The sequence below is a fragment of the Chiloscyllium punctatum genome, chromosome 37 (assembly GCF_047496795.1).
Source record: "Chiloscyllium punctatum isolate Juve2018m chromosome 37, sChiPun1.3, whole genome shotgun sequence".
NCBI lineage: Eukaryota > Metazoa > Chordata > Chondrichthyes > Orectolobiformes > Hemiscylliidae > Chiloscyllium > Chiloscyllium punctatum.
Genome location: NC_092775.1, coordinates 41206688 through 41218592, shown reverse-complemented (window position 1 = coordinate 41218592; position 11905 = coordinate 41206688). Strand labels below are relative to the sequence as shown.

Here is an 11905-nt window from a genome sequence, read left to right as displayed (position 1 = left end):
AACTCTAAAGAACACAGATTAAGCTTCTTAATCCATCCTAATGACTTTTCTAACTTGCTTTTATTGGTTTATTCATCTATCTCCCCAGATGCTTTTGCCCTTCTATCAGTTAGTTGCTTCCTTGAAGGTTGAGAGGATGACCTATTGGTATCATTGCTGGACTGTTGATCTAGAGACCCAAATAATGTTCAGGGGACCAAGGTTCAAACCCTGCCATGGCAGACGGTGGAATTTTCTCTCAACTTAAATCTGGAATTAAGAGTCCAATGATAACCATGAGTCCATTACCAATTGTTAGGGAGGAGAAAAATAGCCTCTGGATCACTAATGATGGTTAGGGAAGAAAACTGCCATCCTTATCTGGTCTGGCCTATGTGACTCCAGACCCACGACAATGTGGTTGACTCTTAAGTGCCCTCTGGGCAATTAAGGTTGAGCGATAAATGCATCCACATCCTGTGAAAGAGTGAGAAAAATGTTTCTTTCTAAAGTTACTAATTCATCCATCTGTAGGTTCAGCTGCCACTTTAACTACCCAGTTTGTAAGTTTTAAATAAAAATGTTTTCAGGGTTTTCTCATGTTGTCTTGCGCAATGCATTCATTTACCAAATAGCTTAAGAATATATGTTTGGGAAAATAGTCATTTGGATTGTTTAGGTGAGCTGTTTAGTTCACAATTGAATTGAGTTTTCAGGCATTACAATCATTTCCCTGGGCGGGACTGGTCTTCGAGAATAATATGCGAATTAGTGAAGAAATTAGGATATTTCTGCAGCGGGCCATGTGGTTGCCAGGTTACCGGGTAAAGTCTGTTGAAAACTGTGATCCTTCTGGGAGAGTGTAAATATTGGAAACATCAGAAACGATCAGGAATTATACAAATATCCATTATTACTGTTATTTGCATCCTTAGCAGATGGTTTGTTACACTTCACTAATGTGTCCCATTATGCTTCAGTTTTCTAAACACGTTCGGAAACGATTTCTTTCGCGACATATAGGTTCTTCAGTGTTGAAAGGGTTAATAACCCGCTGATTCGTCACCGAGGGGGCAGATCTACACCAAATGTTATCGAGTGCATGTCACACCCCTATGCATCGTGGTGTGAGGAAAACTTCAGATCATAAATGGAATGATCATTCCGGATTCAAACCTCACTTCAGTAAGTACAGTGTGAGGCATATATCATTGAATAAACGAGCTATGGAAGGAGTTGTGTGAATCTGTCAGCTGCAAATACTCCCTTTGCAGGGGAAGCCGGGTTTATATGTAGCATCAGATCACACAGACACCAGGGAATCATCAGTGCTCCAACAGGTAGAATTGTTTTTGTACCGGAAATTACCCCCAGATTAATAGTAGTTGATTTTTTAAGGGAATAAATTATATGTTTGTAATGGGGTGCAACTATTTTATATATGTAGCAAGTAGCTTTTTTGAAGACAATATTGCAAAAGAATCAAATAAGGAAAAAGAATTGAAACTTTGAATCGAAATGATTATTTCGCATGTAATCTGATTTTTTTTTGTGTACTTTCCAATGTCTTTATGGTAAGAAAAATGACACAAGAACAGTGAAAGTACTTTGTTTCTAAGATGTCGATAGGATGTTGGTACTGTATTTGCATGTTTAAATGAGCGAAATAATGATTTGATGTTGAGCTTTATGGCGTTAGAATTTTCACACGTGTGGTTTTAAATCTGTAATCTCCCTGGCAGCAAACATTTTGTCTTTTCAGTTGTAGAAGTTATGTTTACCAAACAAATTTACCTGAATCTCATCCGAATTACTGTTGGATCAATGGTTCGTGACACACTTGTGACTATTACTTCTTTCCTCTTTCTTAGACTTTAAATAATTTGACTTTTCTCTATTTCATCAAAATGGTGCTCACACAAAAGGCTATCTAAAGTGAGAAATATTTATTAACTAGAACTCTTGACCTATTGAGTGACTTTTTTTCTCAATGTTAAGAGAGGCTGACCAGTGTTGAGTATAGATAAAATCAGATCAAATAATATTTGTCACAATAAATGCTTAATCCTTGTCTTGAAAAGACAATTAAAATTTAGAGTGAAAATAGAAGTTTTATTCAACAAAATGCTTGCAAAGTTATTATTCTATATTTCCCTTGTTAAAATTGAAACTGCTTAAGGATTAATTACACCCTGCCTTATACTTATAAGGCTGTTCCTTTTGACTCATGGCATTTTCCTTTTACAGCTTCCAAATTATGTAATATTGAGATTGGAGCAGCATCCTCATGTTCACTTCAGTTTATAATGCAGGGAGATTGATTGCAGGTGTCAAGTATACTAGACTTGGGAGTTCAGTGAGGTTGTGTATTAGAGTGGAGCCTCATAAAATCATCCCTACATTTCTCAAGTGCATTATCAATTTAGGTTTTACAGCATTCTCAAGATGTGCACTAGACACTTTACAAACATTGAAATGTTTTTGGTCACTATACTGGCTGAGACTGAGTATCTGTGTAGGTTTGTATGCATAGATGTACAGAGCTGTCACTGAGTTAGGAGGAAGGATTCACAGTCAAACCAAATTCTGTGGATTAGGGTGGTGGGATGGATGAGGGAGATTTGGGAATATATAGCAGCATTCCCAATTTTATGAAGTCCTAAAGTCTTTTACCCTCAAATATTTTTGTGTAGTCATTGTACTGTGTAAAATTATAAACTAGATGTTCTGATCTAGAAACAATTGTGTTGCAACAGATTTAGGTAACAGTATCGTTACTTAGTAGCCTGCTTATAAAAAGATATGCTCCAATGTGATAATGAACAGTGGTAATTTTGATTTAACTTGCTCAGCAGGATGACAATGACATCAGGGATGCCCATTCTATACTTAAAGCATTTTACGCTCAACCTGAAGGAAAATTCTATGGCATACTTAATGGAGAAAATGGCTACCTTCAACACATGAGTTTTTCAATTATGTTCTTCATTCAAATGATAACGAGAAAAATCAAAGCCACTTTGGACAATTATTCTGTTTTGCATCAAGTGAATATTTACAGAGTGAAAAATAAGTCAAATTCTTTGTAAGTTTGACTTTTAGCATGGGTTTGTTTATATATAATTAAGATCCACATGTAGGAACATGCTTTAGCTAGAAGCAATAGTCCTATGGTTAGGGAGTTTATTGTATAATGTATAAGCTTTGTTGTTAGTAATCTGTACAGAAAACGTTTGAAATGCAGGTGTTTTTGTAGATTCTGAAATGGAGCATTTCCTTAAATAACTTACTAACCATTTTTAGCTATACGTCTGGAAATGTAATAAGTCAAATTCCCATTAATGTAGTAAAAGCTGAGATGTGAGATCTGTACAATGGTGCCTGAGGAAACAGTAAATGTGAGAAACAGATCTGTTGCCCTTCCCCTTGCTCCTGCTGTAAAACAGTCATTGTGATTAGAGCTTTAGGGAAGTTTTCCAGTAATAAAATGATAAGAGCGTTTAGTGACTATATTATTAGTAAGTACTGTGGCAGATAATGTCCTTTACAAATGTTCACATGCCTCGATTGAAAACACTTACTGATTTATTGTAAGTTTTTTTTAATCTTCCAAAAGTCACTATATATCATAAAAAACCTCAAAGATTCAATATAGCCATACAGGTTACCAGTCAGTCTGCTGCTCTTATCAGTGACCTGTACTTACATAATGTGAGGCTATGTATTGGTGCAGAAAATTGTAAACCAGTGCTTTGCAGTGCTCCACATATTTATAAACCTCCAAATTATTTCTCCTTTCCTGAATGTAATTTATGCCAGGAATTGATTTCAGTAACCCCAAATTCCTTTGCTGACCAGATCCTTTTTGTGTGGGGTTAGCTAGTGAGTATTGAAGGTGGTTAGAATGGAGGTGGAGCAGAGAATAGTGCAGTTGAGCCAGATGTCATATCCATTTCTGGAAGGTGTGTGCACATACTTTCTAGCGGGGGCATCTGATAATTTTCCATGTTCTAAGACAGCAATACTGATTATGGTTATTGTACTTGAGTGTAGATCAGCTTAAGTTGTCTTCCATTTGAATCATTGTTGCACCATACAGCATACTTATGTGATAAAACAGCGCTGGACATGTTTTTAAAAAAAAACAACTTTCTAACATATAAACACTCAAGGAAAGCCCTAGTTTTCCATTTTGAACTGCTTTATTTGGGATGCCTTACTGTTAGAAGAAAGATTGTTGCTTGTTAGTGGAATTGGTAGAAAAAAGCAATCAAAATGAGAATGATTAACCTGAATTTAAAAAGCAACATTTTACTGAAAGCAAGTCTTTTTGTTCACAGTAAGTACTTTGTTTTGCTTTATTGCATCTCAATTTTTTTGATATCATGAATTTCAAACAGTATGTACCTCTCCATGGAGTGAAGTTATAAAATGTCATACAAGTATCATCTCATGATATACACCAGTGAAGTATAACCATTTATCTTAATGCCAATGGTAGCAGTAACAGTTTGTATGCAGCTAGATATCTTTTCAGTAGGTCTTGTTTTCTGCTCCAAGCATGTACAATTTAGCAAAATCAGTTACTTTTTTGATGAAACTTTCTATAATGTTTACAAATTTGCTTGAAAATGATCTTTTAATGGGAATTATTTTTGTAGGAAGTTTTTCATGAGTTTTATTTGAATAATTCTGACACATCACAATTCCAATGAAATAATTATACCTTTTTACATTGTAACATAAATAGAATGTAAAGCTTTATTGCTATACAATACCAATCTGAGTGTAAAGAAATAACATTCCTTACTCCTATGCAAATAAGGAATCCAATTTAATAAATCGGATGATTTTCAATATAAGAACAGATTGGTCTACTTTTCATGTTTATCCTCTTATCTAATCAATTTTAATCCCATAGTCTTAACTAGTTCCACTTGCCCTGTCCCCAGTTCTGGATAACCTTTCTAACCTATTTTAAAATTTTGATCTGGTTTCTGCTTCAACCACTATCTCTGGTGATATATTTCACATAATCTCACAACACTAATGTAAGGAAATATTTCTTCTGAAGAATATCTAATATTGAATAGGTTTGAAGATAGTTCTACATTCAAACTGGACTACTTAATCACTGGAAACTGGCTTAAGAACGCAAATAATATTTTCAGTCAATAAAAGCAATGAAAAATTAAAAACAAGCATGGAAAGAGAAGTTATTAATCATAATATTAATGATTATGCAACAATTGAGTTGTAAGAACCAAAGTGAGCCAAGTTCTTGAAAGCCATGTAGAGATTCTTAATTTATTAAATTGGAGCAACATCAAAGCATCTGAATACTTGAGAGAGAATAAGATGTTCATTCACTATTGTGGAAGAGGTCTCGGTCAGTTTTCCTCAGCCAAATGTCCTTAACAAATGGGCATTATTGTCAATAGGGAAATGTAAGAAATACCACTTATTAATTCTTAATTATGGATATATGAGTAGACCAGGAAAATATGAGAACAAAGTTTTATATTCCAATGTTGAACAGCCGAACAAGCAGAACACAAAGGTTTGCAACAATTAGAATCATACATATGGACTGACTTTTGACCCTCAATAAGTAATGATAAATAAACTGTTGATACATTTGCTATTCAACCAGCAGTACTGCTGAAAATATTTTTATGATAATCATTGATCTATAAAGTTGAAAATGTCATTTTTATGAGTTCTTTTGGTGCATTATATTTTGCTGTTTTTAACTTTTATCCGTGTCATTTTAAAAGATGCGTTGTATTAAGTGATCGACATGCTAGTGAACCAAGGCCCAGAATGAAATTATATTACCAGTTGTCATGTACAGTTCAGAAGCATGCAGACAATGATATTTCCTAAAAATGTGTTCATTTTCGACTAATGCGCGTCTATGATTTTCCACATTCCATAGGCTCTCCGTTCCACTCAAATGAGCTATCCTGCCATGTTTTAAGTATCAACTATTTATTTTAAGTAGAATAGTTTAGCAATTATTTACCAGCCAACTTCTGGTAAACTGAAAAAGGGCACAAATACTCAATAGTGAAGACAATAAATTAAAAAGGACCTCCCCTCCCAATTCACTGTGGTTGAAATCTGTACCCCACTTATTACTTTACGAACTGGATATGCTAGTGAGCCAAGAACCAGGACAACACCACATGACCAACTGCCATCAAGGAGAAACATGCAAAGAGAGGACAAGTGAGAACACACATCTGGTGCAGGTGGGATGTGAACACAGAGGTAAGGATATTACCAGTACACCACAAAATCCCATTTAATGGTAGAAAGGAATGCATACATTGGTACTGGAAATTGCAAGTTGCAGACTGATCTGTTGAAAAGATAAGACTTATTTAAGTGAACTGAATCCACACTACTTAATTTGTAGTTATTGTATAATGCCAATAACACAAGAAATATGACAATCTGTAATCTTAATTCACAGGAAATATATCTTATAGGCAAGACTCTTAATGAATTATAAGTAAGCTTCATGTTCTAACAACAAAGTGCATTATGGTTTGTGGTAAAATCTGAACACAGAGATTAAGGCTGGTGATTGAAGGGTTGTTCCTTAAGAAAACGTTTTCAAACAAAGGATGAAACAAAATAGAGGGAGGGTTTGGACAGAAAATTACTGAATGTAATACAGGGGGTATTGAGGTAATTGTACACACCAAAAGGAAGATTCAAAAAAGTGTAAAAACAGTTTCAGTTATCATCGATTCGGCTCTTAAATTGCTGAATAGCATATCATGTAATGTATTTACTACAGTATTTCTGTATTACAATGATCCATGTTAATATACAAATACACTTTTCCTGAAGTATCAATACATTATTGGCTCAGTTTCAAAAAGCATTTAGGTTTCCTTTTAATTGGGCACGTCTTACAGAGTTTGTAGTGCAGCTGCAGTCCTTTTAAGAAATCAAAGGAGAAACTAACAATGTATTGTAAGATTTTCGTGACTGTGAAGCAAGTAACTGCTGAGAAACAGATACAAAGTGAATTGACATAAGGAAACAACTCAAGGTATTCATAAATCAATAAATATACTGGCGCTACACATTTCTATGCTCTGTATGATTGATGTCATTGAGAGAACCGGCCTAACACTCCACATTAAATGATAAACTACTTTTCAGTAGGAGCAGAAATTTTAAATATTAACAGCAATGGAACTGGTTAATAAAAAGCTGGAAGACAAAATTCAGCTGGTTGAAAGTGTTTTTTTTCTTGTGGACAAAATCTTTTGAAATGTTAGGAGAAATCAACTTTAAAGCTGCAGGAGAATATTACAGGCCAGAAATGAAATGAAGAGTTCAGATGATGTGATAAAGTGAAAATCAGCATCAACTTAAGCCCAACCAAGAGTACAGCATCATTTGGAGGGGAATTCCAGTCTTGGAACACTACAGAGACTTCTCCTGAGCTGAGAGGGATCAATTGATTTAACACTGAGGGTGATTTTGAGACAGTGGAAGGTAATCTGGGACAATTATGGTACTGAGAAATGGGTGTTCAAAGACATCCAATGGTAATTCCTAGGAAGAATCTCAGATAAGAGAACAGAAGGTTAGGAACAGTGGAGAGGCCAGTATCTGGTATATTAAGAGAGATTCTCCGTTCTGGTACTATGAGAATAGCAAGATTTAGAACCTGATGAATGAAACAGGACCCAAATTACCTTGGCACTTTACGTCTGTCTGGGTCCTCTCCACCATGCTCCTGCCTGCCAACTTTAAGTCCTGAATTTTATAACCTCTTTGCTCCATCATGTACTGTCCTGCCATATTCCAGTTTTGCAAGCTATATCTTCTTTGTGTCACCAGTCGACAGGGTTGTTAAGAAAGTGTTTAGCATGCTTGCCTTCATTGCTCAGATCTTTGAGTGAAGAAGTTGGGACATTACGTTGAGGTTGTACAGGACGTTAGTGAGGCCTGGTCTGGAGTACTTTGTGCAGTTCTTGTTGCCCTGTTTTAGGAAGGATATTAGTAAACTGGAGAGGGTTCAGAAAAACAAAATTACCAGGGTGTTGCTGGGAGTGGAGGGTTTGAGGTATAAAAAATAGACTGGAAAGGCTGGGTAAAACTGAAAGAACTGCAGATGCTGTAAATCAGAGACAAAAATAGAAATTGCTAGAAAAGCTTAGCATTTGAAGCTACAGTATTTATATGGCTAGTCTAGTTCAGTTTCTGATCAATGGTAACCCCCAGGATGTTGTTAGTGTGTAATTCATAATGGTGATGTTATTGAATGTCAAAAAGTGGTTAGATTCTCTTTTGTTGGAGATGGTCATTGCCTTGTACCTATGTGGTGTAATGCTACATGTCGCTTATCAGCCTAAATCTGGATATTGTCTGAATCCTGCTGCATTTGGCTGTGGACTGGTCCATTGTTTGAAGAATGTTGAATGGTGCTGAATGTTATGCAATCATTGGTAAACATCCCCACTTCTGATGGAAGGAAGTCATTGATGAAGCAGATGAAGATGGGCCTAGGACATTACTCCTGGAGCTGACATGACTAACCTCCAACAATGACAAGCTTGTTTCTTTGTGCCAAGTAAGACTCCAGAGTATTTTTCCCTGATTCCCATTGACTCTAGTTTTGCTAGAGCCTCTTGATGTCACACTTGATCAAATGTGGCCCTGATGTCAAGGGCAGTCAGTCACACCTCACCTCTGGAATTTAGCTATTTTATCCATTCTTGAAACAAAGCTATAATGAGGTTAGGAGCTGAGTAGCCTTGGCAGAACCCAAACTGAGCATTAGTGGCCAGGTTTATATAAGCAAATGCTGCTTGTTTGCAGTGTTGATGACACTTGCATCACATTACCGATGAACAAGAGTAAACCGATGGGTTAGTAATTGGTGGGTTGAGTATGTCTTGCTTTTTTTTTAACAGGACATACCTGGGCAATTTTCCACATTGCCATATAGAGGTCAGTGAAGTAGCTGTATTGAAACAGCAAGTTCTGCATTATCACAGAAATGTTATCAGGGCCCATACCCGTTACAGTACCTAGTACTTCTAGTCATTTCTATGCATCATGTGGAGTGAATTGTATTGATTGAAGACTGGCAACCTTAATACTGAAGACCTCTGAAGGAGGCCAAGATGGATCATCCATTCAGGACTTCTGGCTGAAAATTTTTACGAATGCTTCAACCTTGTCTTTTGCTGGGTTTTCTTATTATTGAGGATGAGGCTATTTGTGGAGTGTCCTCTTGTTTAATTTCCACCACCATTTGTGACTAGATGTGGGAGGACTGCAGAGCTTAGATCTGATCCCGTTGGTGGTGGAGAAATTGCTTAGCTCTGTTTATTAGTTGCTACTTATATGTTTGGCTGACAAGTAGTCTTGTTTTGTCGCTTCACCAGATTGACACCTCATTTTCGAGTCTGCCTGGTGCTACTCCTAGCATGCCATTCTGCACTTTTCATTAAACCAGGATGGTAATGGTAAAGTGGCGGATATGCCAGACCATGAAGTTGCAGATTGTGTTTAAGTACAGTTAAATTCTAGCTGATGGCTCACAGTGCCTAATAGGTGTCCAGTCTTGATTTGCTGGTCTGTTCCAAGTCTGTCCCCTTTAAGATGGTGATCGTGTCACACAACACAATGAATGGTATTGTCAGTGTGAAGATGGAACTTGGTCTGCACGAGGACTGCGGTGGCCACTCTTAGCAATTCTGTTATGGACAGATGCATCTGCAGCAGGCCAGATGGTGAAGGTAAGGTCAAGTATGTTTTTCCATCTTGTTGGTTCCCTCACCAGCTGCAAGCAGATCCAATTGAGCAACTCTGTACTTTAGGACCTGACCTGACCAGTACTGATACATTAGGGTGATGGTATGTGGTAATCAGCAGGAGGTTTCCTTGTCCATGTTAGACTTGATGTCATGAGACTTCATGGCAGCCAGAGCTAATGTTATGGGAACTCCTAGGGAATACTCCCTCTAATTTTTTTTTAGCGCACAACTTCAACTTCCAAAACTCGAAATCAATACATCGGCAAGTCAATTGGCATGTATGGAACTTCGGAGCAACTCCCTCTTGACCTAATGTCACTGTGCTGGCATTTCTGCTGTGTCTGTCCTGTCAGTGGGGCAGGCCAAATGCAAGGATGGTGATGGTGTTGTCTGAGGCATTGTGTAAGGTATGAATCAGTGAATTGCTGTGAGCTCGTTCTCCCAATTTTGGCGAACTCCCCCAAGATATCAGTGAGAAGTACTTTGTAGGATTGACGTTTTGCCATTTTCATTTCCAGTGCTTCATCAATGCCAGTTTCATTCATTTTTTTCCCCCTTTTGTGCATTTCAGAGAGCAGTTAAGAGTTAAGCAGATTGCACACTTCTCTCGTTGCAAAGGTTGATTATACCTGTGTGTTTTACAAGATTGTACACACTCATTTAAGGGTGAGTGTTGTCTAATGCTCAATTAACTTTCTATCTGCCTCTGTGCAAACATGTCCACTCCACCTCTGCAGACAAAAAAAGAAATCATTCTGCCTTCTGTGAATGTGCTGGCAGTTACCTTCGTTCTAAATGTGCACATGAAATTTGGTAGAAGATGGTATGTGGATCGTGCTCCTGAGCGTATAATCCAGGCTCCACTTGAAAGTCAACATTGCTGTCCACTCTTCATTATGCCTTTTGTATACCTGTCCGTGACACCCCAACAGCTTTGAGGCTTCACATGTTACTGTACAACCCTTTTATTTGACAATCAATATTTTGATTGTCTATTTTGTCCCATGCATTGGTATGCCCACTGTCATTACCCACTGTCCATTGTGAAGTGAGAGTGGTCGCCCCTTTAAAAAATCACCTCTCATGCACTACCTGTGCCTTTCTATCTTATATTAGATCTCACCAATATACTTCGAGTTGAGCCCCATTCACTCTTATTTTCCCCCAGCAGGACACCTCCAATCCCCATGCTTGAGTTTCCCACTTTCTCTGAACCAGCATTGACTGTCCCTGATAGCCCTATTGATGTCTACTGCCAAATCCCAGGACTGACTTATGAGGACAGTCCCAACGAGCATGATCCAATCCCTTGCCCCTCAGCTCCTTGATGGAAGTAGGGGAAGTTGAATAGGCTGGGGTATTTTCTTTGGAGCATTGGAGGCTGAGGGGTGACCTTTTGGAGGTTTTAAAATCATGAGGGGCACGGATAGAGTGAACAATCAAGATCCTTTCCCCGGGCTAAGGGAGTCCAAAATTAGAGGGCATAGGTTTCAGGTGAGAAGGGATAGATTCAAAAAGGAAGTAAGGGGCAACGTTTTTACACAGTGATGCATAAGTGGAACGAACTGCCAGAAAAAGTGATGGAGGCTAATACAATTACAATATTAACAGGCATCTGGATGTATAAACATGAAGTGTTTAGAGGGATATCGGCCAATTGCTGGCAAATGGGACTCAATTAATTTAGGATATCTGGTCGACATGGATGAGTTAGATCAAATGTCTGTTTCTATGCCGTACAACTTTATGATTCTATGACCTGTACTCCTTGGACAGGTAGGGCTTGACCTGGAGCAAATGACTGTGACTGAAGCTCCAGATTAGAAAGACACCGATTCCTAGGACCTGATCACACCAAGTGCCTGAGTGACTGTGGCCAATCCATTGACTGAGCTCGGATGATGCCCCTGACTGAATGTTGCCATGCACCCTGATTGACCATAGCCCCCCCTTCAGACATGGCTATTTGGTCAAAGCATGCAATGTGTTTGCTGCATAAGTTGCTGGCATATGCTGTAGGTGTGCTGTGAATCACACAGTGCCATACACCATCATGTCCACCCATTTGACTTCAGTGCTGGCTGCCATGACAAACTGCCCGGGTTTGTCTGTCTCAAGAAAGTTTAGTATGAAAT

The 11905-nt window shown here is 37.9% G+C and overlaps 1 protein-coding gene across 2 annotated transcripts in view; it reads left to right on the top strand.

Annotated features, from left to right (window-relative positions):
- Positions 1-1173: 1173 nt before the first annotated feature.
- LOC140463034 (collagen alpha-1(XIV) chain-like) overlaps positions 1174-11905 on the top strand; it is a 186691-nt gene continuing 175959 nt past the window's right edge. Inside the window, exon 1 of one of the 2 annotated variants that reach the window (XM_072556643.1) lies at positions 1174-1319. The gene's annotated coding sequence lies outside the window, so the exon portion shown is untranslated. Of the gene's footprint in view, positions 1320-6233; positions 6253-11905 lie in introns of those variants that run through there. The other variant, XM_072556644.1, reaches the window with a different exon arrangement.